General features: G+C 29.7%; 1 protein-coding gene and 1 pseudogene across 5 annotated transcripts in view; both read right to left on the reverse strand.

Annotated features, from left to right (window-relative positions):
- Positions 1-5937: 5937 nt before the first annotated feature.
- Positions 5938-7420, reverse strand: part of LOC107063119 (protein MITOFERRINLIKE 1, chloroplastic-like) — a 6082-nt pseudogene continuing 4599 nt past the window's right edge.
- The window catches only part of LOC102590253 (protein ROOT PRIMORDIUM DEFECTIVE 1), a 9665-nt gene continuing 8195 nt past the window's right edge, over positions 5951-7420 (reverse strand). For all 5 annotated transcript variants that reach the window (XM_015314575.1, XM_015314574.1, XM_006359762.2 and 2 more), the window contains one exon: positions 5951-6384. The gene's annotated coding sequence lies outside the window, so the exon portion shown is untranslated. The remainder of the gene's footprint in view (positions 6385-7420) is intronic.

Raw genomic sequence — 7420 nt, forward strand, 5'->3', positions numbered from 1 at the left:
ATATATATAATATATGTAATATTATCCATCTGCTAATGTGATCAGTAAGTTGTGCAAGTCTTTTGAAATCCAAGAAGTATACTACTGCAAGAATTTACAACCCACTACATTTTACTTCCTTCAATGTTATCATTCATTTGAGATTCAACAGGGAATCTATCACTTTTATCGTCATTCGTTGAATTTCTTTCTATTTGATACCTAATGGGCATATAAATTTACCTTCAGGGTCTTGCTCATTTTGGGGGAATAGCCATTAGCCCCCCCCCGCTTTAACTGATCATGTATCGTTCTTTCTGAAATTTTCATTTGCTCTTTTGCAGGTCAGCATCATACTGATGTCTGTTGTACACATTCTCAATATATCTAATAGTATATAATATTATCCATCTTCTGCAAAAGCCATCACCCTTGATTCATTAATATTAATATTTTAACAAACATAATATTTTGACTATTGGGCCTGTGCTTGCCACGGGCCTTCCCATCTAGTATATATAGATTGGAAATGTTTTTTATTTCATGTTGTAGCTTGATTACTCTATTTTGCTTTTAACTAAATTGTTAGTCTGGCATACTCTTTTTTTTTCCTTTTCTTTTTAATTAGATTGTTGTACTTCTAGCTGAAAGGTCGAGAGCCAAATAGAAATAGTTTCTCTATTCCCTGTTCCCTGAAGTTAGGGTATTGAATCTTAGTATTGTATGGATCTTGTGTATGATCTCTATTCCAAATTGTAATTTTTCTTTTGTTTGGTGATTCAGTCAGGGAGAGTTTGATGGTAGAGTTGGGAATCAAGTTGCCTCTAAAACGGTAAGGTGTCTGATACATGGTTCATCGTTTGTTCTTCTGATATTTCGTATAAATAAGAGGTTAGTAGAGTGGATTAGACGACAATATTTTCTCAGAGTTTGATTTTTCAGAGTATTTCATTTTTCTTGGATCTCTGAAAATTAAGGTCGTAACGAATTGATATTAGACATGTTGATGAGGCGCTCTCTAAGATCAAGAAACCTATTTATCTATTTTCCCATAACGAATTGATAGAAGGAGGGTCAAAAGGTGACGTAAAAAGTGGTTAATAGTTTGCTAAAGCTATTTAAATATGTGAAAATGGCTTGCAAAACTCTTCTGAATAGTAGCACATTTGCATTAAAATCTATTAGGCGTTTTATGTCTATCCTGATTCATTTGTACTCCTGAATATTCCTTTGTCAAAGATTCAAATATTGACTTTTAATGTGTATTAATATATGAGTAATTATATTTTTTTTTATTGATTTTGTGTTTTGTTATAGTCTATTTCATAATTCAACTTGCCGAATCTATATATCTTGCTTTTAATTGGATTGTTAATATGATATATTATTTTTCTAGAGTTGATTATCGATAGAGATGATTTAATGATTTAATGACGTTAATTTTTTTTTGACATGAACACAAATAGAAATTGTTTTTTGAAATTTTATAAGCAAATTGAAGTGAAAAGGTAAATAATTTTTTTTAATTCTCAAATTTTAAATTTCAGCTTCAAAGTGAAATTAAAAAAGAAAAGAAATTATGGCCAAACTTATTTTTTCAGAATTCAACTCTCAAAAAAGTAATAATTCATGGTCAAAAAGGGTAAAAAGGTGATGGATAAGACGTCAAGGAAGAAAGAGAAAGAAAAAAAATAATTTTTTTTAGCAAAGACAAGAGATGCTGTGAAAAAAATCAACAATTATTGTTGGCTTTCACATGCGTAAGAGGAGTTAACATATTTTTGTCCTATTTGATGGCACAAGGTGATATAAGAGATCAATCTCTCTTCAAATTTTATTGATAAAAATTAGTGGAAAGCAAATGTTAACAATAAATTAGAATAAAACTTAAATTTTAATATATAGATTAAAAGATAACTATTTTAAAAATTAATACCACGCGAAGTGCGGCTAAGTTTACTAGTTCTATAATATTTTGGCATTCCCTGTTTTCATTTTGAAAAACAAATGAAATGTACTCTGATTTGCTAAATATGATAAAGGATTGGATGAATATATATTTATACTAGATACAAGTGTCCGTAGTAGCACGGACCCAATATCTTAGTATTTTTTTAATTTTAATTTATGTTATATATGTAGAATTTTAGAAAAGTTGAATAAATTTAATATGATTTTGTTTGTGCAAATTTATTGTGAAGAGGTCCATTAAGATGTCTATAATTAAAGTATTTTTTCGTCATCGACTGTTAAATTTTACTCAATATAGTTACAAAATATAAACAAATATTACCGACATTCAAAATAATAAAGCAATAACTAAAGAATATGAATTTAAAACTAAAAGTCATAGCTAAAACGAATTTCATAATTTCGAAAAAATTATACACAAATTAAATTATAGCAGAACAAAAAAAGTAATTTTTTTTTTTTGAAACATGCTAAAGCAGGCACGTTGATGAAGACGTGTGCCTGTTTCAGCGTGAAATCTTGAATTTAAAACTAAAAATCATAGCTAAAAAGGATTTCATAATTTCAAAAAAATTATACACTAATTAAATTAAAGTAGAACAAAAGAAATACTCCCTCTGTCCCAATTTATATGACTCACTTTCCTTTTTAGTCAGTCCCAAAAAGAATGATACATTTCTATATAAAGTAACAATCTAATTATAAAATATCTATTTTACCCTTAATGAAATGATTTACAGCCACACAAATTTCTATCATTGATTTTGGACCAGAAGTTTTAAAAATCTTCCTTTCTTTCTTAAACTCCGTGCCGAGTCAAAGTACCTCATATAAAATGGGACGGAGGGAGTAATTTTTTTTAATTTTTTTTTTCTGAAACACGCTGAAGGAGGCACGTCGATTTTAAAAGTCATAGCTAAAAAAGATTCCATAATTTTGAAAAAATTATACACTAATTAAATTAAAGTAGAACAAAAGAAATAAATTTTAATTGTTTTTTCAGCAACATGCTGAAGCAGACACGTTAACGGAGAACTAAAAGTCAGAGCTAAAACGGAAAATTATACACTAATTAAATTAAGTAGAACAAAAAAAATAAATTTTTGAAGTTTTTTTTCGAAACACGCTGAAGCAGGCACGTCGACGTGCCTGCTTCAATAACTCCCTATATAAGAGAATATATACTAGTTCAATAAATACATATAGGTAAAAAAAAATATTCTAAAAGAAAACAATTAGAAGTAGAAAAAAATATATGGAGACTGATATAAACTTTTCTTCATTTTTTTTCCTGAGAGGATCTAATATAGTTAAATTTCTTTACAATAGCTTAGCTTGTTGATATTCTTTTTTACCATTTATAATAATGGGCTATTATATATCTAAAATAACTTTGGATATTTAAATTTATTCCTTTATCATAGATATAAAAATTATCCAATTTTTATTATTATTATTATTATTATTATTATTTAATGAGTATTATATAAGATTTCTCTAAAAGCAACATTTCTTTGAGTCTTGACTTTTAAATTAGAAATTTGCTTAGAAATACTTTATCAATTTCATTAGCATAATATCTAGTGTGTTTAGGTATAAGATTTAAAGATAAATATTTCTATTCAGTCAATTTTTTATTTCATTCTTTCCATATATGCCACATAACATATATTATAACATTAGCAATATAAGAGAGTTGTCACATATTGTTCATAATATCATTATGTCATACAAATTGTAATAATTTTTCATTTAATATATAGTTTGGTGTGTTTATAATTCATTGCAACACCCCATCACACCTGAATTGGCTAAATCTAGTATAGTGGGTCTTGTTTCGACGCGGGAAAAAAACTTTTTAAAAGGCATCTCGGCGAAAGAGGACTGAGAACCATAAGGCGAGCGCCAAAACGCTAGCACAAACTGCTCCCACAGACACACATGATAAGGGGGTGTGGGGACAACCAGGCCACCACTTTTACCAGATATGGGTCTGGACGACCCAAGAGCCCACCACTAGAACCCAACCCTTAAGAGGCTAAGGTCCAAGGGGCTACCGCAGGAAATAAGCTTCACCTGTAACCTTAAGGAACACAAATATATATATATATATATGTTTTTATTTATTCTCGAAATTCAAAATAGACATGTATACTTACTCAATCAACATCAATAATAACCACTTTTATTCATTATTTTGCTTAACAAACAATTTGACAGGTACAAAGACTTTGACTACTTCCCGAAGCAGCACAAGTACAACTATGAGGCATTTTACTTGCTGGCCACTGAGATAGAGCTAGAATTCCACAATCAATATTAGCACATACGTCATTAGCTGTGAAAGTTCCTGGGCAAAATTTAAGATCACCTAATACAAAACAATGAGAAGACTACATATTAAACGATATGATTAAAAAGATGAATGATGAAAATAGATATTTGAACGCGATTGTAGATAAAATAACTCCATATGCATTGAAAGAAAAAAGGCATACCTAGTGAATGGTTAAACAAAGTGAAAAAAATTGTCATAGCGAAAATAAAAGACATAATGAAACTCTTCATTTTTCTTCACTATTGAACTTTTGTATGATATGAAAGTATGAATTGTTGATACCATTTAGAACCTTATATAGGGCCTACAGAAAGATATGAAATTATGGTATTAATTCATATAAGACTAGTAAATCTGTAATTTATAAATTACTTACCAAAAAATACAAATGAACTTATGGTATTAATTCATATAAGGCTAGTAAATCTGTATTCTTAAATTACTTGCTTATAAGGTATAAATGAGCTTAGGATAATAAGGAAAGTAAATCTGTATATTTAAATTCATTGCTACAAAAATGCAAATGACACTATGGTATTTATTTAAATAGTGTAGTAATCATGTAATATTGAGTTACTTGCCAAAAAAAATGACACAAAATAACTATTTTGTGCCCATTGGGTACCTACCAAGATAATAGTGATAGTGTATAAATTATTAAATTTTAATTTTTTAATATTATTCAAATTCTATGATATTTACGTTGATTCTTGCTTTTTATTTAGTCAGAATACCTTGAGATCCTCTTCAACTTGACATGTTTCATACAATACTTAAGACGAGAATTTTGAGTTTATATATTCTATAAATGAGACTTATTAGTTTCGTAATAAATTATTCACAAATATTAAATAATAAATACATTTTTAACACAAATAAAAAATCTATGTGAAAGTTACTAATTTTGTTACATTCATAAGTGATAACTTTGCTTCTTTACATTGCATATTTTTTTTTTTCTAAGCCATATATGCCTCTCCTTTGATCTTTGAGTTTCGATAACCTCGACTATTTGACCTATTCACCGAATGAAATTACATTGTCACTATCTAATTTTTTTTTAAAGTCATGATGACAGTAATTATAAAACAAATCAAAATACAATAATCAAATATGATAAAATCTAATGTGATTAAATAAGTCTAACAAAAATAATGCAGGAAATCACTTTGAAAATATAACAAAAGATAAATCATGATCCAAGACCAAGTTTAACAAGTCATAAAAGACTAAAAAATCTACAAATAATATATATATATAACGTCGGAGGGTTATCAACCCACTTATTTATAAGTTCAACTTATTTTATTCTTCTCAAATTCAGCTCAATCCATCTATTTGATACCTTTATTCAGAATGGTAAAAAAAACACTTTTAGGGTGTGTTTGGTATGAAGGAAAACATTTTCTACTCACCAACCAAACATGAGAAAATAAGTCAAAAATCAACTTGTTTTCCAGGAAAACACTTTCCATGGAAAACATTTTCCTTCATACCAAACACACCCTTAGTGTCTATCGAGTAATTTTGTTGAATAACTCTATTCCTATGGAACCTAATAACTCCACACGTCGGAGGGTGAGGGTGGGGTGGGGTGAACATTTAATGTATGGAGGATTGTTTAGATGTTGGTTATGAGCGATAAAGTATAACTCCATAGTCTTAATAATATTAACTAGTAATCTGAAAGAAAGTTTACAATCTAAAAATGCTTAAAGGTTCAAAAGTTTAACTGTTAATGCTTTTTGCTATTTATTTACTATGAATCCTGTGACTTCATATCAAATTTTACCAAGAAAGTTTATTAAAACCTGCAACTCCCCCCCAAGCTAGCGTTAGTACCATTAGATGGTAGTAGCTAGGACATTGCAAGATCGAGCCATGACTTTTGTCCAATCGATTAGAACTTGGCTAATCGTCTTATTGTTGGCATTGCAAAGAAAGCAGCATGCATTTTCTGCAATTCCAATGTGATGTAAGTACGAGTCGTGGAGAGTCTGTAATGGCAACAGCGCCAAGATAAAATAAATTATCTTGCAGGGTGAGGATTGATGAGGAGAAATCTCGAACAGGGCTTGCTGCTACTACCAATGCATCTACAAAAGAAAATTAAAGTCATTAATGAATCAGCATATTATGATTAGTATAAGAATCAACCAACCAAAACATACAGCAGAACTTGTTAAAATAATTACATATCTCAGTAAAAAGGCACAGCTATAAAGGAAATAACTTCTTTCTTTTCTGCTAATTTGAGAACACTTTAACACATAATCATCACATATGCACATTGCCTTTTCTTTAGAAGAATGCCTGAGAATAATAAAAGAAACATACTAAGAGCTTTTATTGGTTTATGATGTGGCTCTTCACATTTTCCTGGTGAACAGTCCATTTTGTTCTTTCATTACAGATCGATTAACACCAGTTGTGGATATATTGAGTAAGATAATCTTTTCTCGAACTCCATAACATAGCATTTCTAATTAAAAGGTTGTATAGTGAGGGGGGAAAGGGCTCAACTGCTCAAGAAAAATAAAATGGTTTGGGAGTGGTTTGGTAGGTCAATCATCTGTCTGTCATGCACACATTGTGCTCCTATCCAAGTTTGACCAATTTTCTTAGCTTAGTACAACCATATGGTTGAATATAAAACTGCTTCGCATAATCAAATGGCACAAGGTTAGATTTGACATAAAAATTCATAACATACTTATTCATATCAGTTTTACGCAAAAGTAATATTCTGAATTCACTGCAATGTACTCTAGTGTTAAGCTTTTAATAGAACAACAAATGATGTGAACTTTTAGCATTTGGGGGGGTCAGAATAAACATATAATACTGAACATACAGATGTTCAAGGAAACCAGTCGTTATTATAGAAAGAGAATCCAAAAGCTAGTTAAGTAGGATCACCACAAGGAAGATCATACAACAACACTTTGTGGACTTTTAAAAGTCCACTTATTTGGCAAAAAGTACGCAAAAGTGTTCCTATTTAAAAATTTAAGGGTAGTTATGGAACTTTGCAAAATCTTCCCATAGTTCTTAAACTCCATGCCCAGTCAAACTACATCACATAAATTTGAACGGGGAAGGGGGGGGGGGGGGAAGTTATTTCAAGATCCT

Source organism: Solanum tuberosum, unplaced genomic scaffold (genome assembly GCF_000226075.1).
Source record: "Solanum tuberosum cultivar DM 1-3 516 R44 unplaced genomic scaffold, SolTub_3.0 scf00294, whole genome shotgun sequence".
NCBI lineage: Eukaryota > Viridiplantae > Streptophyta > Magnoliopsida > Solanales > Solanaceae > Solanum > Solanum tuberosum.